The sequence below is a fragment of the Abramis brama genome, assembly GCF_963993115.1.
Source record: "Abramis brama genome assembly, chromosome: 3".
Classification (NCBI taxonomy): Eukaryota; Metazoa; Chordata; class Actinopteri; order Cypriniformes; family Leuciscidae; genus Abramis; species Abramis brama.
This window is the reverse complement of record NC_139965.1, coordinates 8,246,688-8,272,522: the sequence shown is the minus strand read 5'-3', so window position 1 is coordinate 8,272,522 and position 25,835 is coordinate 8,246,688. Positions and strand designations below refer to the sequence as shown.

The window sequence follows — 25,835 nt, the reverse complement described above, 5'->3', positions numbered from 1 at the left end:
CTTGTGTTGAGAGGAGGGTTTGAAAATTGTTTTCCTCTTTTGAGAGCCGAGATCACTGGTGTTGAGGAGGAGACACGACAGACGTTCACAAAAGAGACGAGATAAAGACTTTCGTTCCCCTGAAGTCCATTTCTAATGTTAGTAAAGGTTGTTGGACTCTCATTATCTCACTGAAATAATATCATATTATCATATCAATATACCTGTTGATGGTTTTATAATCATCATGAAATAGACTGATTCACTGATGTCTTTTGAATCTAACAATTGTGTTGTACCATTAATATATTCACATCACAAACCCTGTGTTACTGCAGCATGAGATCCAGCAATATTATAACAATCAGTTAAACTCCTCACTACTCACTCCTCACTCCTCAATCCTCGACTCCTCACTCCTCGACTCCTTGCTCCTCACTCCTCGACTCCTCGCCCTCATTCCTCAACTCCTCACTCCTCGACTCCACACTCCTCGCTCCTCGCTCCTCACTCCTCGACTCCTCACTCCTCGCTCCTCGCTCCTCGCTCCTCGACTCCTCGCTCCTCGACTCCTCGCTCCTCGACTCCTCACTCATCACTCCTCGCTCCTCGACTCCTCGCTCCTCGACTCCTCGACTCCTCGCTCCTCGACTCCTCGACTCCTCACTACTTGACTCCTCGACTCCTCGCTCCTCGACTCCTCGCTCCTCACTCCTCACTCGACTCCTCGCTCCTCGCTCCTCACTCCTCACTACTTGACTCCTTGACTCCTCACTCCTCGACTACTCACTCCTCGCTCCTCACTCCTCAATCCTCGACTCCTCGACTCCTTGCTCCTCGACTCCTCACTACTTGACTCCTCGACTCCTCACTCCTCACTCCTCGCTCCTCGCTCCTCACTCCTCGACTCCACGCTCCTCGCTCCTCACTACTTGACCCCTTGACTCCTCACTCCTCCACTCCTCGCTCCTCGCTCCTCACTCCTCGCTCCTCGCTCCTCGACTCCTCGCTCCTCACTACTGGACTCCTTACTCCTCAACTTCTCGCTCCTCAACTCCTCAACTCCTCACTCCTCGCTCCTCGCTCCTCACTCCTCACTCCTCACTCATCACTCATCACTCATCACTCATCACTCATCACTCCTCAATCCTCACTCCTCACTCCTCACTCCTCTCTCTTCACTCCTCGATCCTCACTCCTCACTCCTCAATCCTCGATTCTCACTCCTCATTTCGCACTCCTCGACTCATCATGGTGCAATTAGAAAATTGAGATATCCTTCAAGATGGCTGAGCTCGATTGGTTTCCGGGTCATTGGATGAATGAATGAGGCATTTATATAGTGCTTTCATATCTACTACTGTACACCCAAAGCGCTTTACAATCATATCAGGGAATCTTGGATGGAGGATGGAGGACGGAGGAGCAAGGAAACGAGGAGGGATATTGAGAAGCACCCTTTGTGTTGAGAGGAGGGTTTGAAAATTGTTTTCCTCTTTTGAGAGCCGAGATCACTGGTGTTGAGGAGGAGACACGGCAGACGTTCACAAAAGAGACGAGATAAAGACTTTCGTTCCCCTAAAGTCCATTTCTAATGTTAGTAAAGGTTGTTGGACTCTTATTATCTCACTGAAATAATATCATCATCTTCTGCTGCTGCTGTTTCAGAATAAACATGTCTTTATTTCCTCCGTCTAAATACTTGATTGTGATTGGCTGGAATGCGGACATTAAAACATTGTTACATTATTTAGAATTTCTCTCTTTGTGAAAATGTCATACTCCTTCTGTTTACTGTTTCTTTGTTTGGTTGTAAAACATGAACACATTTGCATGTAAACACATCCTCATCACTCATTTGTTTATGTCCACATTTAGACATTCAGGATGGACAATATTTACATCTCTGACGTGAAACAGGAGAAACAGTGAGTGTTATTGTTCAAGTCATTTTTCATTAAATGTCATTCAGTCTTATTCATCTGTTAGTTTTACTGCAACTTTTAGAACTTTTAGAAGCCACCCGTCATGTCTCAGGCTGAGACAAGACCATAGACAATTAAAAGAAGTATTGTGTATTTCTCATGTTATTTAACTGATATTTCATTTCATATTTGAAATGAGCAGGGTAGGGTTGCACCAGCCGTTCATAAATTCTTTCTTTAATTGGAACCTAAAGTCCACACTAGAGTCTTAGTAACTACTAGCTAGTTTGTTACTAACTCTGTACTTTATTCCGTTGCACCATTTGTTCGTGATAAGTCAGAACGTAGCTAGTATGTTGTAAGCTCTTCGTAAAGTAATGCGCAGTCGCAGAATATGACGTTTAGCCTCCATGATCCAATAGCAGCCTTCAAATTCGTGAGCAGAAGTTGTGTTGAAATGCCGTTAATTTCAGTTTATCCTTCATTCTAACTTCTTTTGCCTCAAGTTACTAATGGTAAAAATAAGTTTCCATTAAATAGAATACTTGATCATGAATAACATAAGTGTTTTTATATGTAAATAACATTCAGAAACTGTATTTGAAATGAAATTAATAAGGATCAATAAATAAATATTGATACAAAAAACATAAGAAATTACGTTTATTGATTATGACTGATATTTGACATGCACAACATGGACCGATGCACACAGTAGCGTGCTGTTTAGAACGGGTTTGTGTTAAAGAGCTAACAAAGTAATCTTTTCACATAATGTTCTCTCTCTTAAAATGTAAGCGAGTGTAAATTTCAGCATTATCATATATGTCTAAAGAACTGAAGTCTGTCAGGTAAAAGAAGAGCTTATTGATGCAGTTCAGTCTGTCTGATATTTTAGTCCAACCGTTACTCCTGATCGGAGGCTGCCGTAAATATTTAGTTTATACATAAAGTTACACTTCAACTAAGTTTATTGGTGCAACGCAAAAATATTTAGAAGTGCGTAAGTCGTAACTTAGTGTCCATTTACGTCAAAACTAGGCTAAGTTGTAACTTACGCACAGCTGGTGCAACCGGCACCAGTAGTTGGAACACCTCTCTAACAACACCTCATCCATCAGGACGAACCACAGTCCAGTTACAGCAGTGGGTTTATCATTAATTTGCATGCTTTGTAATTTTTTTATTTCTTTTTTTTTTGGCCTTCCCCCCCCAAAAGGAAACGTTCTTGAAGCATGTTTACATCTGACACAGCCAGACTGACACAAAATCTCATAGAAATCATATTTAGATGCCTTAATTTGGTTTAAAGACATGGGTAAGACATGATTTTGACCACTTCATTAAGTTTTGTTTTGTAGAAAATCTCTTTTTAAAAGATTTTCATTTTGTATAAATTGTATCTTAATTTTGATCAATGTTTTATCAACCAATTGCCTGTATTTAATAAATAAGAAGCAAATATATAGCAGACAATGTAATAAGGCGCCGGCACGATCACTTGCATTGCACGTGAACTGGAGGGCGTTGAAACTCAGCTTGTGCCTCACAGATTTGAGAAATATAGGGTATCTATTATAGAAAGCTTGAAATGTCTAGTTTTAAACGAAAATATTCAAAACCAAAAGAAATAGGCTACTCTCTGAATATGTAATCCATATGAAATTTGCATTTCTCTCTGGCGTTCATGGCGAGTCCGCATCGTCAACTTCATCTTTGCAGCGACACAGAAAACACCAGTTTATTAATAAACAATTAAATGTCTCCTTGCTATTTTTGACACATTCATACTTTTGCCGGTTCTTTGTGGCAAGCTTTATGCGTGCGGTGGTGTGCCTGAGTGCAGCTATATTATGTACACGCTCATTATCCTGTATAGCTTATTTAAGTAATTAAATATATATAAAGGGGCGATTTGTCCACTAATGGCTTAAATGAACAACTACTAGTGTTACATAAGACAGAAACAGGATGTAAATGCAATAACGCTCTTTATTAGTACTATTATTAGCACAATGGTCAGAAACACTGAACAAAGACAGCCGTCAGCACAGCAGAACAGACGGGCGGACACAACGCAGGGTGGAAACTGTGACGCAGGGACCTCGGTGGACAACTGGTGAAGGTGCTCAGTCCAGTGATGATCCCTCGTGAATGGTGCTCTGGTCCAGTGCAGTAAACCCTCGTGACGGTGCTCGGTGATTCAGTGCAGTGCAGAGAATCCAGGAATGAACACGACGATGACACGGGGAATCCAAATCCAACGAACAGACACAGGAACAGGCACAGGAAACACACCAGGAAGCACAACGATCTGACAACATGAGACACTGGTTACTGAACTTATAAAGGGAACCAACAATTGAATCCAGCTGGCGCTACTGATCACCGCTGATCAGTGACCACGCCCACAGACACACACACACACACACACACACACACAACAGCACACTAGACGAGAGAGAGACAGTGAATTCATGAACCGTGACAGTACCCCCTCCCCAAGGAACGCCTCCTGGCGTTCCCCGATGGGCTTACCTGTCGATTGTAATCATCGATAAGGGTGTGATCCAGAATGTCTCTAGCAGGAACCCAACTTCTCTCCTCCGGACCGTAACCTTCCCAGTCCACCAGGTACTGAAATCCATGTCCCCTCCTTCTCGAGTCCAGAATACGGTTAACCGAATAAGTTGGTTCCCCATCTACGAGACGCGGCGGGGGGGGAACCGGGACTGGCGGATTAATGCGTGCCCAAAACACAGGTTTAATCTTTGACACATGGAAGGCGGGATGAATTCTCCTGTACGCAGGAGGAAGTTTGAGTCGGACTGCCACTGGACTAATGATCTTGGTGACAGGAAACGGGCCGATGAATTTGGAAGCAAGTTTACTAGAAACGGAGCAGAGAGGAATGTTCTTGGTTGAAAGCCACACTTTTTGACCAACGGCGTATACGGGAGGCTTCGACCGGTAGCGATCGGCCTTAGCCTTGGTGCGCGCCCCCACTTGGAGAAGAGTCTCACAGGCTCTAGTCCAAGTGTGGCGACACCTCTGGACGAAGGCGTGAGCGGAGGGGACCACGACTTCGGATTCCGTACTAGCAAAAACTGGTGGCTGGTAACCTAAACTACATTCAAACGGAGTAAGGCCCGTGGATGACACTGGTAATGAATTGTGGGTGTACTCCACCATAGAAAGTTGTTGGCTCCAGGAGGAAGGATTCTTGGAAACCAAACATCGCAACACTCTCTCCAGATCTTGGTTGGCTCTCTCCGTTTGACCATTACTTTGGGGATGAAACCCCGAAGAGAGACTGACAGTCGCCCCCAGTAACTTACAAAATTCTTGCCAAAATTTGGACACAAATTGGGGTCCCCTGTCGGAAACCACGTCCATCGGGAGGCCATGTAAGCGAAAGACGTGATCTCCTTGGCTGAGGGTAATTTGGGCAAGGGAATAAAATGAGCCGCCTTCGAGAACCGGTCCACGACAGTCAAAACGACCGTCTTGCCCTGGGAGGGCGGGAGGACGGTAATAAAATCTAGCGCAATGTGGGACCAGGGTCTCGAAGGGACCGACAGCGGTTGGAGTAACCCATCCAGGGGTCGATTGGAAGTCTTGCCAGTGGCACAAACCGAGCAAGCCAAAACAAAACTGCGGATGTCGCGAGCCATTAATGGCCACCAGAATCGTTGCTTCACCAAAAAACTGGTGCGATTTACTCCTGGATGACACGCTATACTGGAACAATGACCCCACTGAATGACGTCAGACCGATACTCCTCTGGCACAAACAAACGGTTCGGTGGGCAATCGGTCGGAGGCGTTACCCCTTCTAAGGCCTTCATGACCTTCGATTCGACCTCCCATCTGAGAGTGGAGACCAATAATGTCTCAGGTAAAATACACTCGGGAGTAGACGGGCGTTCGGAATGGTCAAAAATACGAGATAAAGAATCGGGTTTGATGTTTTTGGAACCCGGGCGGTACGAAAGAGAAAAGTCAAAACGTCCGAAAAAAAGTGCCCACCAAGTCTGCCTAGAGTTGAGTCTTTTAGCGGTTCTAATATATTCTAGGTTCTTATGATCCGGCCAAACGATAAAAGGTACCCCTGACCCTTCTAACTAGTGACGCCATTCCTCCAGTGCTAACTTGACCGCCAACAATTCTCTGTTAGCAATGTCATAGTTACGTTCGGCAGGTGACAAACGATGAGACAAAAACGCACAAGGATGCATCTTGTCGTCTGTGGAAGAACGTTGGGAAAGAACTGCTCCTACCCCCACCTCTGACGCGTCGACCTCCACCACGAAATGACGTGATGGATCAGGGGCAACGAGGATGGGAGCCGAAACGAAGCGGCTCTTAAGTTTGGCGAATACAGCTTCCGCTGTATCGGACCACCTGAACGTCGTTCTGGGGGAGGTCAAGGCAGTCAGAGGCGCGGCTAGTTGGCTGAAGTTGCGAATAAAACGCCGATAAAAATTGGCAAACCCCAGAAACCTCTGTTGGGCCTTACGGGAATCTGGACTTGGCCAATCTATCACAGCCTTAACCTTGTCAGGATCCATACGCATTCCCTCAGACGAGACGATGTACCCTAGAAAAGGAACAGACTGTGCATGAAAAATGCATTTCTCCGCCTTGACAAAAAGCCCATTCTCTAGCAACCTCTGAAGCACTCGTCTGACGTGCTGAATGTGTTCCTGGAGAGAAGACGAAAAGATCAATATGTCATCCAGGTAGACATATATGAATTGGTCAACCATATCTCTCAGCACGTCATTGACGAGTGCCTGGAAGACCACTGGGGAGTTGGACAGCCCGAAAGGCATAAACAAGTATTCAAAGTGCCCCCTAGGGGTATTAAACGCGGTCTTCCATTCATCACCCTTCCTTATGCGAACCAAATGTTAAGAGTTACGTAAATCCAATTTTGTGAAGATGGATGCTCCCTGTAATCGCTCGAAGGCTGAAGACATCAACGGTAAAGGATAAGTATTTTTTTAAGTATCTTTACCGTGATGTTGTTCAACCCTCGGTAATCAATGCACGGTCGCAGAGACCCATCCTTCTTCCCCACAAAAAAGAACCCCGCCCCCGCTGGAGATGAGGAAGGTCTAATGAATTTGGATGCTAGAGAATCAGAAATATATTTCTCCATAGCCTCCCTCTCTGGAACAGAAAGTGAATATAACTTGCCCTTAGGCGGAGACTCACCTGGCACTAAGTCTATGGCACAGTCATAGGGACGATGTGGAGGAAGAGAAGCAGCATGAGACTTACTGAACACTTCTCTCAGGTCCTGGTACTCTCCGGGCACGTTAGACAAATTCACTGCCTCCTCCTGGAATACAGACACAGGTACAGACGAACACGCAGACACTAGACATGACTCATGACACGTATTACTCCACATAGATACAGAATTGTGACCCCAATCGACTCTGGGATTATGCTGTGTGAACCAAGGATGACCGAGTACGATGGGTGCGAGAGGTGAGTTCATGAAGAGGAATGTTATTGTCTCAGTGTGGTTGCCAGACGTGATGAGAGTGATGGGTTCAGTAGCGTGTGAAATGTTGGGAAGCTGTTGTCCATTAAGAGCATTGACAGAAATCTTGTACGTGAGAGGGGTGATAGGAATGTGAAGACGGTGAGCCAGTCCTGAGTCCATAAAATTACCTTCTGCCCCTGAATCCAGTAAAGCCTTGGTGTCGTGTGTGTTGGTTGCCCACCTTAGTCTTACCGGAAGGAGAGTAGATGATGATGGTGATGATGAGGTCTTCTCAGCGGAGATCCCACCCGATAGTAGCCTCATAGTTACTACCGGGCTCGATCTTTTAACGGGCATGAGTGGATGAAGTGGCCCGCCTTCCCGCAGTATAAACACAGTCCTTGGGACCTCCGCAGTTCTCTCTCCTCCCGGGAAAGCCGAGCTCTACCCACCTGCATGGGCTCAGGATCGCAAATGGGACTGTCGGAGCGCAGAGTCTCCGTGCCGCGAAACGGATGGTTCTGTTGGAAGCGACCCATTCTGCTCAGCCGAGCATCCACTCGTAATGCTAACTCAATAAGTCCATTGAGACTGGTAGGAAGGTCCAGCATATAAATCTCCCTCTGGACACGGTCAGCCAACCCATGCAGGAATCTGTCCCACTGTGCCTCCTCGTTCCATCGGCACTCTGCAGCCAGGGTGCGGAACTGGATGGAATATTCCGACACCGAGCTGTTACCTTGGCGGAGATCGGCGAGTAGTCTGGCCGTCTCCCAACCCGCCACCGCACGATCGAAGACCCTTCTCATCTCCTCGGAGAGTGCCTGGAACGAGGCGCAGCATGGGTCTTGATTCTCCCACACCGCCGTTCCCCAGAGAGCCGCTTTGCCCGATAACAGCGTCAACACAAACGCCACCTTGGACTGTTCCTGATCGAACATCTGTGGCTGTAATGAAAAGTGCATAGAACATCGGGTCAAAAATGCTCTGCAAAACTCTGGTTCACCTGCATACCCATCCGGTGTAGGCAGTCTCGGTTCTCGCCGCGGCTCTGGTGGAATGGGCTGAACGGGCGGTGTGGGCGGCGCAGTGGGAACTCTTAGCTGTTGTAGTTGTTGGGTGAGCTCGGACACCTGCATCACAAGCGCTTGGACCGCCCGTCCCGTGTTAGAGATGCTCTCTTCTTGGGTGTCCATTCTTGCGATGCTTCGAGCCGCGAACTCGTCCCAAGTCGTAGCGCCTGCTACATCCATAATGTGGTCAGATCGTTCTGTTACGTAAGACAGAAACAGGATGTAAATGCAATAACGCTCTTTATTAGCACTCAGCACAATGGTCAGAAACACTGAACAAAGACAGCCGTCAGCACAGCAGAACAGACGGGCGGACACAACACAGGATGGAAACTGTGACGCAGGGACCTCGGTGGACAACTGGTGAAGGTGCTCAGTCCAGTGATGATCCCTCGTGAATGGTGCTCTGGTCCAGTGCAGTAAACCCTCGTGACGGTGCTCAGTGATTCAGTGCAGTGCAGAGAATCCAGGAATGAACACGACGATGACACGGGGAATCCAAATCCAATGAACAGACACAGGAACAGGCACAGGAAACACACCGGGAAGCACAACGATCTGACAACATGAGACACTGGTTACTGAACTTATAAAGGGAACAAACAATTGAATCCAGCTGGCGCTACTGATCACCGCTGATCAGTGACCACGCCCACAGACACACACACACACACACAACAGCACACTAGACGAGAGAGAGACAGTGAATTCATGAACCGTGACAACTAGACGACTAGAACAAAAAACTTTAGTCGGAGGCAGCCCTTATTCCACATATTTTCGAACCAGCAGGCCATTCTGGGTTGAGCGAGCGACCCTGAGCGGAATGAGCGAGCGGAGCAGAATATTCAGAAATGCGCTCGATCTCCGCTCACATGCTCTGATCGGAACAAAGCATGACAAATTCAGACTTTATTTAATTTTCTCCGTAGCTTGAACACTCACTACATTAGGCATAAGAACGTTAGTTAACACTGTCCATTTATTTATTTTTTATTTCACGTTTTTAAGTACAATATTATGTTAGACAGGGTGTGCTTTCTGCCTCTCCGTCTCGATGAACTTTTTTTCTTGAGCACGTCTATAAACTGAAACAAAACTCAGGAATACTTGTCACACATTTATGAGCCATATATCTTTATAAACATTTAAGTGTGTACTTTTAAATTATCTGATTCAAAACAAAAACAAATATTCTCTGTTTAAGTAATTTGTATAAAACCAACAAGATGTCCAGTTCCCTTACAAGAACGTTCTCTCGTACTGCGTTGCAAACGCTGTGGGAAAACTCCTTTTTTTGAGAATATTGAAGCCTTTATTTAAAACGCATTGCAGCTGCAGAGTGAGAGCATCATAGCTTGCACGAGCGAGATGATTGGCTGTGCTGCGGCAACTGCACAAACCTATGGCGAGTGAGTAGGAGCGCACGATCCAATGGGAGCGCTTGGCGCCCTGCCAGACTCGAGCGCGCCAAAATGGACGTGGCAGGAGAGTATAAATTCAGAGAAAACTCGCCATATGACAGATCTATTCTCCTTCAGCTCTGAGACACACCTCGTCGCTGATTTCTCCGGATTGGAAGCCGCTCGCCGTAGAACAGCCTCTCAGCGGAACAGCTTTGCGTCGTTGGTAGTCTTCACCCAGCAAGCGTTTCCCTGTGGCATCCGGCAAGTATCCTTTTAGACGCTTTCTAAAAGAGCAAAATGCTGTTTTAACAGCGGAGCGCGTTGTTTCAAATGCCGCTCCCCATCTGCGAATCCTGCGGGGTTCCCCTGCATGTGTCAGACCGACACACCCAGTGCGCTGTCTGTCTGGGCACTGAGCACGCCGAGGCAGTGCTCACTAAAGACGGCTGTCATCACTGTGACAGCATGCCTGTGGCTGTCCTCCGATCCAGACTCGCTCTCGCTACTTCAGAGAGTGAACCCGCCCACCTTCCGTCTTCGGCGCCCCGCGAGCACAGTAGGAAGAAGCGGCGCGATCAGAGGATCCCTGAACGAGGTGATTTCAGCGCGTGCATGCCGGGTCCCTCCCCGCATGCCTCGCCTACACCTTCATCTCCAGTTCTGTTCGCTAGAAGCGACCAACGCCCCCTCTATTGAAGCGACGGGAATCGTTTCCTTTGGCAGATCTGCTGAGGAACTGGATGACGCAGTTTCAGTGGCGGCATCTGAGGGTGAGGATTGGTCTGGTCGGGCTCCGTGGACCCCGCCCCTCCCTCTCAGTGTGATCGTTTCGACACCAGAGCAAGCATTGACGCGGAGCTTCTCCGTATCATGTCTCGCGCTGTCGACGAGCTGGGTCTCGACTGGCTTTCCCCAGCTGAACCCGCTAGAAGCCGCCTTGACGAGTGGTACCTGCCAAAATAATATCAGATTTGTCTAATTTTACATAAACACAAAAAACAGAGATGAAAATTTTACTTAAGTAAGAAATGTACTTGCCATGGTTAAATAAATGTTCAGTGATATCTTCCAATGATTTTTTTAAATTTTGGTGTAATTTTTCTCTATATAGTGTTGATATGGCAACTACTGTAGTAAATACTGTACACTAAGTTTCATCATGCTGACATTTGTGGAAAGTTTTCAACCATGTGTTACAATTAACCCCACGTTAGTTTGTGCCCCGCTCACCCCTACTTTGTAACATAGTAACTTGAGTAGTTTTTCAACAAACTACTTATTTACTCTTACTTGAGTTATGTTATTTTTCAGTACTTCTACTTGTACTCAGGTAAATTATTTCTTAAGTAGCAATACTTTTACTTTAGTACAATTTTTTTTTTTTTTTTGTACTCTTTCCACCACTGCACTATAGTAAACATGAAAATATACTTTTAAAGCCTTTTTTAAATCTTGGCTCATGTACATTTCTACATATAGCATTTTCATAGGCTAATAAAATAAAGTGATGTATCATTAAGAACTAAGATCTATCAATGGAGATAATTTTGACTTTTTTTGGGTTTTGATTTTGACTCTTTGACCCACTGAAGGTTTCTGTGTGATGATTCACACCATTAATAAGAAACGTTATGGGAAGCATTTACATCATTTTACGAATGCACTTTTGAAATTCAGAATCAAATCATTAATTTAATTGTATCTCATTGTGAATCGTCTCAAATCGAATCATTCTGAATTTGTGAAAATCACTTGAATAGAAAACCTATGAATCAAATCGATTCACTGTCGACCCAAAGATTCACACCACTAATTTATTCCAGGAAACTGAAATGTGCATGTTTTGTAAGTGACATAATATAATAAATATCAACCAATCAAATATAAATTTTAAATATTTATTACATTTAATTGACAGTTTATTGTGACATCACTTCACTTCTGCCTTTCTAAGAATAAACCAGATTTAATTCTCCTGAGACACAAATAATGATTATTCTTAAGAGCTGCTGCTCACAGAATCATATTCAACAGTTATTGATACAGATAAGATTAGTGAAAAACATAAAGACACATAAACACACCAGATATGAAAAGAGATTCTTAAAACACACATATATTGTGTTAGTATTTTAGACATCTAAAGAATATTCAGTGATGTCAGAAAACTTATGATAATTAACACAGAGAAATATTACAGACTATTAAAATATAATTATAAGATTCACTCAGAAATTACTAAAGAACAAAATAAACATGAAAGTAAATAAGAAAAATAAAGAATGAAAACAGTGAATGTAAGTAAACACACAAACATTGACGTCTTCTCACTCCTCAGATCTGCTGCAGATGAAGTTGAGTTTGTGAGTCTCAGGAAGGCTGATCCAGCGCTGATCTCCTCCAGACTGAACTGCTCCTTTTCTCTTCGTAAGGCTGCAGTTTTCCGGTGTCGTTCCGTTCCCTGGAGCCCAGTTCTGATAGCACACGATCTCTCCGCTCAACCAGAGCCACATATTCATTTGGCAGTAGTTGTGTAAACCCAACCACACCGCCTCAGTAGACGCACGTTTAACCACATTCATCACACGACGCTGCATCTCCTCTGAATGAACCGAGACCAGATCCGTATAATTCTGTCTGCAGTATCTCAGAGCTTCAGGCCACGTCAGATTCTCTTTGATCAGAATCAGTTTATCTGGACACAAAACAAACCACAAGCAAAAACTAGAGAGAGACTGATCAAAAACAACATGCAGAACAAACACTGTGGAGGAATCTGTCATGTCAGACATATAGCGTGAACTTTAAGATATCTGGAGGTGATGGATGGATTGTGTGTGTTTGTGAGGATCTGCTCACCTTCATGACACACAAAAGGAAGTTGGCCATCGCAACGGCTGTCATACCATTGACCCAGAGCGTTCGAATAGATCACTGCACAGTTTTCATTTCCTCCAGCATTATTAGGTTCACCAGGAGCCCAGTATCTGAATGAGGAGTTACTCTGATCTGACCACTGCCATGAGTCTCTGACTCTGAACAGACCGATCCAGACATCATTAGATCTGTGACTATCATTGATGAACTTCTGAACCTGTTGATTCTCATTCTGGTTCCTCACACTGACCAGATCAGTGTGATTCTGTCTGCAGTAATTCTGAGAGCGTCTGTCCAGTTCTTCATCTGATTGACAAAGACGAGTCCTGTGTTCACTTTAAGAAAAACCAATGGAAACAGAATCATGAATCAGTTTGTTCATCATTCTTACGCTGGTTTATGGTTTTTAATGTGAATAAGAGCGGCAAAGCATCAGAAACACGTGTAATTCAAAGACTGTTTCTACAGCTGATGATATATTAAATATTAAAATTATATTCATGATGATTATCAAGTATCCATTGCGAATTTTTGTGAGAATTTTTTTGCAACTATATTTTTCCATCATGTTTTGTTACACATTTCTCTGGAATACTGTATTCAGACACACAGAGCTGAATGAGAGACACATCAAACAGATGAAGATGTTAAACTGCAGCTAAATATATTTTTTAACTAGTCCTTAGAAATATATCAGCAAAAAAATAAATAAATTCGAAAGGTTGAATTGTAGACTAATAATACACACAAATTAATATTGTTGCAATAATAACACTATGGGCCCTATTTTAACGATCTGAAACGCAAGTATCAACCGCGAAACGCAAGTAACTTTGTGGGCGGGTCTTGGGCGCTGTTGCTATTATACCGGCGAGATTAAGAGCAGGCACACTTGTTCTATAGCGGTTTGCTATTATAACGGCGGATTTGCCAGGCGCGCGCCAGGAGCGGTTCACAGCCGAGAGACCAACGTTCTCGTCAGGGCCGTAAAACACAGAGAAGTGACGTTGGGGATGGAGAAACACACCCAAATTAGCTTCGGTTAAACAGGCGTATGATAATTTGGGTAAATGTGTAAGCTAGATGTATGGTTTTATAATAAACTGTCTATCTATCTATCTATCTATCTATCTATCTATCTATCTATCTATCTATCTATCGTAATAATGTATGATTTGCAAAACTGCTGCTTCTGTGTAGATGAGAGAATCAAAGTGTATGCGCGTTGTGCTCACGCTACATTGATTATGGCCAAGCATGCGCCCTTAAAATAGCATATGAATAACATGCGCAACGCGCCACTGACTTTAGACTAGGATTTTTCGGTCTGTGGCGGAATTGGTTTCTAAATCTGCAAAATAGCACCAGGGAACGTTTGCGCCGGAACACGCCTCATCTTTGCGCTGAACCGCCCCGGGGAGCGCAAGTGTATTTCTTAGTTAACCGACGTGCGACTGTGGAGGGAAAAGTCCGCTGTGCGATGGTGCAAAATAGGAATGATACATGCGTCGGTGTACAAAGTCAATTGCGCTGGGTGCAAGATAGGGCCCTATTAGTGTTTGTCTTGTTCTAGTCTGATCGGTTTTTCAGGTTGTAATGGACAATTTGTCTTTGTGAGTTCAGTTAAAGTTCATCTAACAATGACGATTTTTACAGGTTTGTGTTAAGATATTTTTTTATTACATTTTTTATTGTAATACGTGTAACAAGTGAACACAATAAAATCCCATTGAAAAGACGAGAACTGAATTGTGTTCTCAGGACAAGAGTTTTGTTCATAAATATCAAGATGGGGCAAGTTGTTGTACATCTATTATATGTTGAAATGTTATGCATTCATTAAATCATTACAATTTACAGTATGTTTGTCAAAACAATGGTTTGATATTTTTCAATTTAAAAATTACAGTATAAAGTTTGCTGAAAATATAATTCTCTAGGCTCATAATGACAGATTCCCACAGTTACGAACAACAAATATCAAAATGTTCAATATCAGTTTATTTTCTATAAAAAAGTTGAAAGTGTGACAAATATCCACAGTCTCTTCTACATTTATGACCACATTATATGGTGCATCTTTTTATTAATGAATGTTTATTGAGATGGAGCTGCACTTACTGTTAGATGAACTGCAGATGAAAGTCAGGCTGTTACTACATGACCAATCATGCCATTCTCCATTTCTTATCATAGCACACTCATCTCTGCCAGGTGGTCCAGGTCTCCAGTTCAGATAGAGCGCAGGTTCACCTGAAGACCACTGCCATTTATCAACACTCGTCTTCTTCAGCCCAATCCAGACATACTGAACACCTCCATCATTCACACTCTTCTTCAGCTCGTTCATGTCGTTCATGTTGTCAACGGTGGCCAGATCTGTGTAATTCTCTCTGCAGAATCTCTGAGCTTCAGTCCAGTTCTTCTTCACGTTTATAAAGTGATACTGACGCTGAACACATTCAGATACGGAGCAGAGAGCTGTGAAAGAGAGCGTTTGATTTAATGCTTTTCATAACAGGGTCAAACCTGATGAAACTATAAAATTCAATTCACGTTTAATTTGTATAGCGATACACATCATTTCAAAGCAGCTTTACAGAAAATGCATGAGTTCATTTTACAATTTAGAGTGTTCTGTTATCAGAAGTGTCTAAGTATTACAGAAATGTACATATAGAAAGTCACAGTTAGCTAAAAATGTATTTATTGAAAGAATGTAATAATTTAATGCAGATAAAATGAGCTCATTGAAGTAATAAATACTTGTTTGTTAACAAATGATTATGACATTTAGAAAATATAGCATAAATAAAACAACAAACACACTCACCAATGAGAAGAAGAAAGAAATATAGAGTTTGGTCCATTTCTGAGGAAAAACACATTGAAAACTCAAAAACGCAAGTAAAAAAAAAAAAAAGAAAAAAAAAAAAAACTCATTTTAACATGATCATGTAATAAAAACGGTAACACTTTAGAATACTGGATCTTACTTACTGCATAACTAATAAGGAATTATTGAGGAACTAATAGATAATTATTTATTAACACTTAAGTCACTACTGTTAACTACTAAGGAAGATGTATTAACTAATTAGTATGTAATAGAATAACTATTATTAATTATCTATTAATTAATGTGCAAGAAAAATAACTAAGAAGTAACTACTAATGAACAGTCATACACAGTGGTTACTACAATAAACCGTTTTATTTTAGCAGTGGAGTGGTGGATGAAGTACAAAAATCAAGTACTTGAGTAAAAGTACAGATAACCCAATAAAATATTACTCCAGTAAAATGATAAACTATTGGCCTATTCATTTTCAAAATTACCTTAGTAAATATACAAAGGTAATTACTTGAAAAGTAAAAAGCACTGATCAATGTTTTTTATTTTATTTTCTAGCCAGTTTTAGTCATTCTTCAGCACTAATAAGAAAGATAAGTGCAGACATTTACTAGGCTATATATTGATCTGCAAATAAGCAAACTTTTTATTTAATTAGCAAAATGTATCATAATGTATGATAACTTATCTATTTTACAAAGGTTTAGATAATACCGTTAATAATGTGTTTTTTACAGTAAGTTTGATTTGAGTCAGAAGTATGTGGTAATTCTGTATTAATTACTAATGAGTTCCCTATATTCTCACTTTAGAATACTGTTCCAGGTTCCAAGTAATTCCTGAAGAATTATCTAATAATTATTTGTTAATTACCAATTAATTTCCTTATATGTTCACTTTAGAATACTGTTTCAGGTTATAAGTAGCCTAATTCCTGGATAATTATTTGATAATTATTTATTAATTACTAATGAGTTCCCTATATTCTCACTTTAGAATACTGTTCCAGGTTCTAAGTAATTCCTGCAGAATTATTTGATAATTATTTATGAATTACTAATAAGTTCCCTATATTTTCAGTTTCCCTCAGTCATTGCCTCAAACATGAATTTACTCAATGGCATTCTATGCTGAGGAAAACAGACACACACAGTACTGTATATAAAATATAAAAACTAATCTGAGGTTAGTTTTGTATGACTGTTCATTAGTAGTTACTTCTTAGTTATTTTTCTTGAACCTTAATTAGTAGATAATTAGTAGTAGTTCTTCAAGAGTTATGACAGAATTCATTATTTATTGATTAACTAACTGTTACTTAACACAATCATAAAACTATATTACATACTGATTAGTTAACACATCTTCCTTAGTAGTTAACAGTAGTGAAGAAGTAGTTAATAAATAATTACCTATTAGTTCTTCAATAATTACTTATTAGTTATGCAGTAAGTAAGATACAGTATTCTAAAGTGTTACCATAAAAACATTTTAGCAGCATAACTTGATTCACAATCATTCAGACAATATTAACATCTGAAAGTCTAATTGTGTTTGAAGAATGAACATGTTCTTACTTTAGAGGTTGTGTGTTTCTGTCCTGAGTCTGATGTTTCTGTCTGCAGATTTAAACTACGTGATTATTATATCTGCTCTCATCCCTCATTCAGCTCGTCACATCATTTGTTTATTACTCTAAAAAAAGCCTTTTTCATTTTTCTTCTTCATTTGCTTGTCTCTACATCTTTTCTCTGTGTTGGTCATTGTTGCTGTTATTCTTTGGAAACATGTTCATTTGAATGTGAGTGAAGGATCTGTATATTGTATTTCTATAGCAATTCACAGGAAAAATCCACCTATTTTCTATTCTTATCATTTATTTTCCATGTTCTTTCACCATCGATACTGTCAGTGACCAATAGCATGTTTCTGCTTCCCAGACATAATATTTAAGACGCAGTCTGTGTCTCTATCAGCATTATATCTCTTCATATCTCTATATTCACACAATGTAATGGCCAACAACAGACGTGTGCAAAGAAATTAAACAACAATAGCAGCAACACACAACTCTTTAATCAGATGAATCAGCAGCACAGAGAACATCTACATTATTTCACTACGTAGGAGACATCACTCACTCTTGATATGATGCCAACTCATGGTCAACATTACAACATGATAAATTTCCTTCTGGCATTACAAAACATTCTTGGATTTAATGTCAGTGCTACTTAAACCTCTTTCTCTTTATAACCTCTTTCTAAAGTAAAAGGTGAAGGCCAGGTATGGTAACCCATACTCAGAATTTGACCTCTACATTTAACCCACCCAAGTTAGTGCACACACAGGAGTAGTGATTAGTGAATACACACACACACACACACATACACAGAGAGAGCAGTGAGCAGCCATTTTTGCTGTGGTGCCCGAGGAGCGATTGGGGTTTAGGAGCCTTTCTCAAGGACAACTCAGTTATTCCTGCCAGTATTGAGAATTTAACCCGCAACCTTCAGGTTACCAGTCTGACTCCCTAACTACTGTATTAAGCCATGACTGCCCCATTTTGGCTGATGTTCGCTGATCATCATGCATATGAAAACCTTCAGGTCTGCAATGACTATGACTAGACATGAAATTAGACTAGGTAAAAAAAATAAAATAAAAAAAAGGTAATTTCATACTAAAACTCATGTTCATATTAACTTTATTGCGCTTTTTACACTGCATTATAGTATGACATATTCGGACGCATCTGGGAAGGATTGAGGCTGTGGCTGCATCCGAAATCACAAAATCTCTGAGTAGATACTTATGAATAACTAAATACTTCAGAACCATTCAGTATAGTATGCATGTGTCTGTTATGAATGTAATCGAGAAGGAATTCAGCTCAATTCAGTTTTGTTCTCATCCAATAGTGTCAGTGCTGACAAATCAATAATATTATTGATTATTAAGTGTCTTTTACAACCCAACTAAGCAAGCCAATGTAGACAGAGAGAGTAATAGAAGTAATAGTAGCATTACTATAACCTATTATATATTCATAAAAAATTACATTGCTCTATTTCAGCTCTTCAGGCGCACAGGCAGCTGTTAAGCACATGCAGCGAGATCGGCGTAAGGTCACGGCATTGCTCCCAGGGTGTATCACAGGCCGAACCAGCTGAAGATCCTCCCAAAACATACAGCTGTCCGTCAAGATTGGCTGATCTAATAGATCTGATGTGACATTTAAGACAGTATTGTGTTTGTCTTTGTTTGTGATGCTGCTTTGTTGCAAGTTCAAGTTAATAGAAAAAGTTACATTTTTAGGATGGGCTTCCTTGCACATCAGTGTCATAAAGGTTGAAATAGTGCATCAAATCAAAGAAGGCGGGTTTACTTTTCACAGAACCTGAGTGTGAATTCAGTGGCTACATTTTTGACAACTGTTTTCTGAAACAAAATACATTTATGCATACAAAACCTTTTTGAATGACAAATCTAGGCTATCATTTAGTGATTAATGTGATTCATAATTGATAGTGAAGAGATACTAAACATTAACAGAGCTGTTTTCAACATATCTTGGTCAAAAAATGAGTTGGGTCCAGTACAGTGACAGGGCGGCCATAGATAAAATCATGGAATTTTTTTTGTTTAAAAACACAAGTGCCAGCATTTTTTTTTTCAATTTCAGCGTAACGGGACTCAGTGGGCGTGAGGGCCCGTGATGCAAATGCCACAGGCCGCCCTCGCTGTAAGCATACTGCACCATACTTTGTCTTTTTATCAGCTCTTTCAGGCTTCTCTCAGACGGCAGCAAACATATGTTAACAACCAAGTCCAAGGTGAGTTTTTTTTAACTGTAACTGTTTGCGAACAGTGTCATTTTCTATACCGCAAACCATGCAGCCTCTAATGAGTTAATCTTGCAGTGATCCGAATTCACATTTCTTTGCCAGAATTATTAAACACGTGTCTATCCATGATGACTTTTTTTGCGGGTAAGCACAATTCAGAGAATTTAGTTGGAAGTACCTCCTCATGATCTTCCCCGTCAGCATACACAAATGTTTCAGACTTGTCAACCGCTTCGGGACAGGCAAGGTCAGGGAACTACACTAACCTTTTCCACTGGTGGCACTTGTGCTACTAACTTTTTTAGTTACTGGCGCAAAACATGATTTGGTCGCACAAATTATTTATAGTAAGCCGCTCTGGATAATAATGAACAATAATGAAACTGTATTGCATACAGATGTGCTTTTTATTTTACTTGCCATCTATTTAACCACATACCTTCTTGTTTTCTTTAACATTGGTTGGTATAGATTTACTGCAATAGAAAATACAGTACACAATAAAGTGAAAAATTAATTTATTTTTAATTTCATTTCAACATGCTATGGTTGAACAGATGGGCAGACTCCTGAACTCTTAAGGAAAAATAAAATAAATATAATCCATAAAATTATATAATAATAGATTTTCAGCAGCTATTGACTTTTCGGTATTAAAGATACAAAAAAATCAATGCATGTACACTTTACAGAACATCCCCCTCACATGCTAAAATCGACTGGCCATTGTGTATAGTTGGGCCTCCGGCATAGTAAAGGTGAGAGACAGACAAGAGCGGAGCATTTTTAGCGAAAAACACTCACAGTCTGAACACACGGATCCCTCAAAGGGCCGAGCACGCATGCTCCTCACCAAAACAAAAGACGCATAAGTTGTGAGTGTCACCAGGTGTCAGAAACCTCAGACACAGGCACACTTATTAAAAGTGCTTGTCACTTTCCATTTTCTCTCAGTACTCAGCAAAACAGTCCCTGTAGATGAAGGAGATGATAACGTTCTCTAGGCACCGCTTTTATACTTCCTGGTCGCACTAGTAGTGACGTCATGACTGTTGTGTATATTACAGTGCTTCAGTCATCAGTCACGCTGAGACGTTCCCCAATAGTGTCTCAGGACACAGTGCGAGTTCCCTTTCGAAAGGGAACTTGTGTTACGTCCTTGTTCAATTTGACATTTCTGTTTGTGTTTCTCTGTTTTTGGTCACTTTTTATCTGTTTGTGTGTGAACCAAACAACCCCACTAATGATCTGATTGATGAGGGTTGAGTTCATTAGTGAAGAGTAGTGATACTGGTTACTGAGAGTGTACTGCTCTCTCCTTGTGTGTTGTATGTTTCTGTCTGCATCTTTAAACTACGTGATTATTATATCTGCTCTCATCCCTCATTCAGCTCATCACATAACATCATTTGTTTATTACTCTAAAAAAAAGCCTTATTCATTTTTCTTCTTCATTCGCATGTCTCTACATATTTTCTCTGTGTTGGTCATTGTTGTTGTAATTCTTTGGAAACATGGTCATTTGAATGTGAGTGAAGGATCTGTATATTTTATTTATATAGCAATTCACAGGAAAAGTCCACCTCAGTATTTGCATTTTCTATTCTGTTTCAGTCTATATTCTATTTGTTTTCCATGTTCTTTCACCATCAACACTGTCAGTGACCAATACCTTTTTTTCTGCATCCCAAACACAATATTTAAGACGCAGTCTGTCTCCATCAGCACTATATTTCTTCATATTGGAGCACTGTATGCACACAATTTAATGGCCAACAACGGACGTGCAAAGTAAAAAAAGGACAACAGCAGAAACATGCATGTAGCATGTATAAGTGCTGCAATGGTAGGTAGAAATAGTAGACCAGTATCAGATGAACTAGGTTCAGTTCAAAGAAGGAAAAGGCTGGGTTTAATGAAACACAGACACAAGGTTGCGGTGCCAAGTTGTGGAGTATATTACAGTGAAATAAGATGACAGGTATTTACAATATTTACATGTGCTCATAGGTAGTATTCAGTTCAAAGTCAGGATTCATACACAACGATCCAAGTGCTCGAAGCTGCAACAGTTCACACACAGCCCATACAAAGGGCAGAGTCCAATAATTTAGAAGAAAAGTTCATGAGAGAATCAGTCCACGAGGTCAGTATTAATGTGTGTGAGGGTGTGTGAGGCTGTGTGAAGCTGTGTGAGGGGAGCGGCTACAGTGCCTCCTACCGTACCGGCAGATGCGTGCACTCTTAATCTTCGCCTCAAGGCCTAGTAGCTCGCCATCCATATATGTAACCTGGCCTGTACAAAACAGGACCAAGCTATGAGTAACACTATTTTCAATAGCATTAGTTTTTTAGTGCTGTATGATACCAACAATGACACTCACCAGTTCCTGTATCATTAAGTCACTCAAACAGCACAGTCTCAACCGAATGGTAGAGGCGTCTAAAAAGGTTGGCAGGCATAACAGTCAAACCAGCAGTTTAGAGAGTTAAATTATACGTTTACAGGGCTAAACTCCAACCTGCAGCAGCTCAAACACACCGGCCCACACACACTAACCAACAGCGCGCGGCCATATTTAACCCTTGTGTGGTGTTCATATTTTTGTTACTCAGCCAGTGTTTGTGGGTCTGGTGGACCCGCTGCATTTTTGGGTATTTAATTCAACGTAATCAAACAATCTATGTTAAAATACTCAACAGATGTTTACTTCATCCCAATTACAAGCAATATAAACAGCATATATGGTTTAATATTTTCCCTTTACCTTTGTTAGATCACATTTAAGAATTGCAACCTTGTGCAGGAATGGCAGGGGTAGAAACAAAACTCACTTTTGACACTCTGTTACGAGCCCATTAAATGAATTAAAATGGAACATCATAACATATAAAGACCACAGAGATTCAGTGACGGTGCATAAATTATTTATTTATAAATGATTTAAATGATGAATAATTTGTCATAAGCAGAGCATGGTGGTAAAAGAAAATAACAAAACAAACAGAAAGAAAACCCTGCGCACACATGTCTACCGGAGAAATAACACTTGCCTACCTCCCGTTCGAAAACCAAAGACAATGTTCTCCGTGAGTCTTCCGGGTTCTCTGACTGCTGCCCTAACTAATCCTAAACTAAATAACGTGAAAACCCAACACCAATACCACCAGCTCTAAATAAAGTTATAAACTAAATCTAACAGACATGAGTTCCACGCCGGGACGTGCTTATAAAAAAACACGATCAGGAAGTCGACACGAGGAACTCCATAAAGAGGCATAACGGGCCAAGCACACGGGACACCTCGGAGCTACGCTCCGTCTGCCACCAGAAGCGGATCGGAAGTGAGAGTGAGAGAGAGAGCGGATGTCAACCAAGGCATCTTTAAAGCAATTGCCCCGCCCACAATCAACAGTCGGCGAGACGTCACGTGACCTATGGAGGAAACAGAAACACAACGCACAAAGCAGCACAAACACTGTTCCCATTTGCTTGACAGCGTAACACACACACTCACTCACACTCTCTCTCACTTATTGTACACACAATCTCTCTCTCACATGCACGCACACATTCACGCACACACACACACACACACACACACACACACACACGCACACACACATACTACACACACACACACACACACTTGGATATGTGGTTTAAGGGGACTCTCCATAGGTGTAATGGTTTTTCTAATGTACAAACTGTATAATCTATCCCCCTACACTAACCCTACCCCTAAACCTACCAATCACAGAAAACTTTTGGCATTTTTTGAATTTCAAAAAACACCATTTAGTATGGTTTTTTTAAGCCGTTTGGTTTACGAGGACACAGATGTATACATGTTGTAATACCCATGTCATTATACACATTTGTGTCCTCATAAACCATATACAAGAACACACACACACACACACACACACACACACACACACACACATACAATAACAGCAAGCCCTGACAGGAGGAGGACAGAGTAAAGGTACACAGGATCTAAAATTTCCACACTTTTATTAGCCCCGGGTCCAGTGGACCCGAACATCCTGTGTGTAATATAAATGTTGGGGGGGGTGTACAATGTGTGGTCATTGAAAATGTGTTCTGATATATGTTCTTCACAGAAAATGAGCCAAGGCCAATGAGTCTCAGTTTGAAAAAATAATTTATCGTATCATTTTTCTTTTGATGAAAAATTAAAACGGGTCCTACAGACCCGAACACCATACAAGGGATAAAGGAAAGTGACGCAAGCTCTGCGTCAAATCTCGCGATACCAGCATGAAGTCTCGTGATAATGTGAACATAGTGTGAAGCCGTAAGAAGGGAAAATAAGGAAGATAAAATACCTGGGTTACACAAAACTCTACATTATTTCACTATGTAGGTGACTGACATCACTCACTCTTGATATGATGCCAACTCACGGTCAACATTATAACAAATTTAGAAATAAATTTAAATATACATTTCCTTCACTGGTGTTTCAAAACATTCTTCTATTTAATTTCAGTGATACTTAAAACTTTTTTTTCTTTTTAACCTCTTTCTATCTCTTTTTGAAAAAGAGTGAAAGTAAAAATAGAAGGCCAAGTATGGTAACCCATACTCTCGGACTACAGTCACCCCTCCTCGACCCAGGAGCACGGCAGCGAGCTCTCCATCTCCAGCTCCACCTCCTCAGACAGCCACCAGCAGCAGTGACGGCTCTCCCACAGCGTATCCCTCCTTCCTCCCGGGCTTCAGCACCAATGTAGCAAAGTATGTTGTTATGGGAAGAAGGAGGGGGGAACCGGCAAACATTCGTCGGATTTTAAATAATCAGAAAATAAATAAACAAAGCAAAAGTAAAGGCGACAGCCCCTCATGGACGACTGACGTAATATCAGATCTGTCTAATTTTCTTTTTTCTTATTTCTAATTTTACATAAACACAAAAAACAGAGATGAAAAATGTACTTAAGAAATGTACTTGCTATGGTTAAATAAATGTTCAGTGATATCTTCCAATGAATTTTTTTTTTTTATTTACCACATTTTTTCTCTATATAGTGTTGATATGGCAACTACTGTAGTAAATACACTTTTCTAACGACATTTCATTAAATGTCATTCAGTCTTATTCATCTGTTAGTTTTACTGCAACAACAGCAAAGTTACACTATAATTGTGTCCCAATTCAGAGCTGAATCCTTCGAAGTCCAAGGTTGATATGAATGTTGTTAAACAAGATGCTCTAAATGTACAAGTTTCATCATGCTGACATTTGTGGAAAGTTTTCATCCATGTGTGTTACAACTAACCCCACGTTAGTTTGTGCCCCGCTCACCCCTACTTTGTAACGTAGTAACTTGAGTAGTTTTTCAACAAACTACTTATTTACTCTTACTTGAGTTATGTTATTTTTCAGTACTTCTACTTGTACTCAGGTAAATTATTTCTAAATTAAATACTTTTACTTAAGTACATTTTTTTTTGTATTCTTTCCACCACTGCACTATAGTAAACATGAAAATATACTTAGCCTTTTTTAAATCTTGGCTCATGTACATTTCTACATATAGCATTTTTATAGGCTAATAAAATAAAGTGATGTATCATCATTAATAACTAACATGATCTATCAATGGAAAAAATGGTTTTGATTTTGACTCTTTGACCCACTGAAGGTTTCTGTGTGATGATTCACACCATTAATAAGAAACGTTATGGGAAGCATTTACATCATTTTATGAATGCACTTTAGAAATTCAGAATCGAATCATTAATTTAATTGTATCTCATTGTAAATCGTCTCAAATTGAATCATTCTGAATTTGTGAAAATCACTTTAATCGAAAACCTATGAATCATGAAAAATCGAATCGAAAAATCGAAAAATCAAATCGATTCACTGTCGACCCAAAGATTCACACCACTAATTTATTCCAGGAAACTGAAATGTGCATGTTTTGTAAGTGACATAATATAATAAATATCAACCAATCAAATATAAATTTTGCATATTTATTACATTTAATTGACAGTTTATTGTGACATCACTTCACTTCTGCCTTTCTAAGAATAAACCAGATTTAATTCTCCTGAGACACAAATAATGATTATTCTTAAGAGCTGCTGCTCACAGAATCATATTCAACAGTTATTGATACAGATAAGATTAGTGAAAAACATAAAGACACATAAACACACCAGATATGCAAAAATAGTCTTAAAACACACATATAATGTGTTAGTATTTTAGACATCTAATGAATATTCATTGATGTCAGAAAACTTTAATAAGATCACATTATGTTATGATAATTAACAGATAAATATTACAGACTATTAAAATATAATTAGAAGATTCACTCAGAAATGACTAAAGAA

The 25,835-nt window shown here is 40.7% G+C and overlaps 1 pseudogene across 1 annotated transcript; it reads right to left on the bottom strand.

Annotated features, from left to right (window-relative positions):
* Positions 1–12,207: 12,207 nt before the first annotated feature.
* On the bottom strand, positions 12,208–15,627 carry LOC311079880 (C-type mannose receptor 2-like; annotated as a pseudogene). The gene is made up of 4 exons: positions 15,591–15,627; positions 14,879–15,238; positions 12,740–13,092; positions 12,208–12,575 (listed from the first exon to the last, which is right to left on the bottom strand). The product of its transcript is annotated as a C-type mannose receptor 2-like (transcript).
* Positions 15,628–25,835: the final 10,208 nt, after the last annotated feature.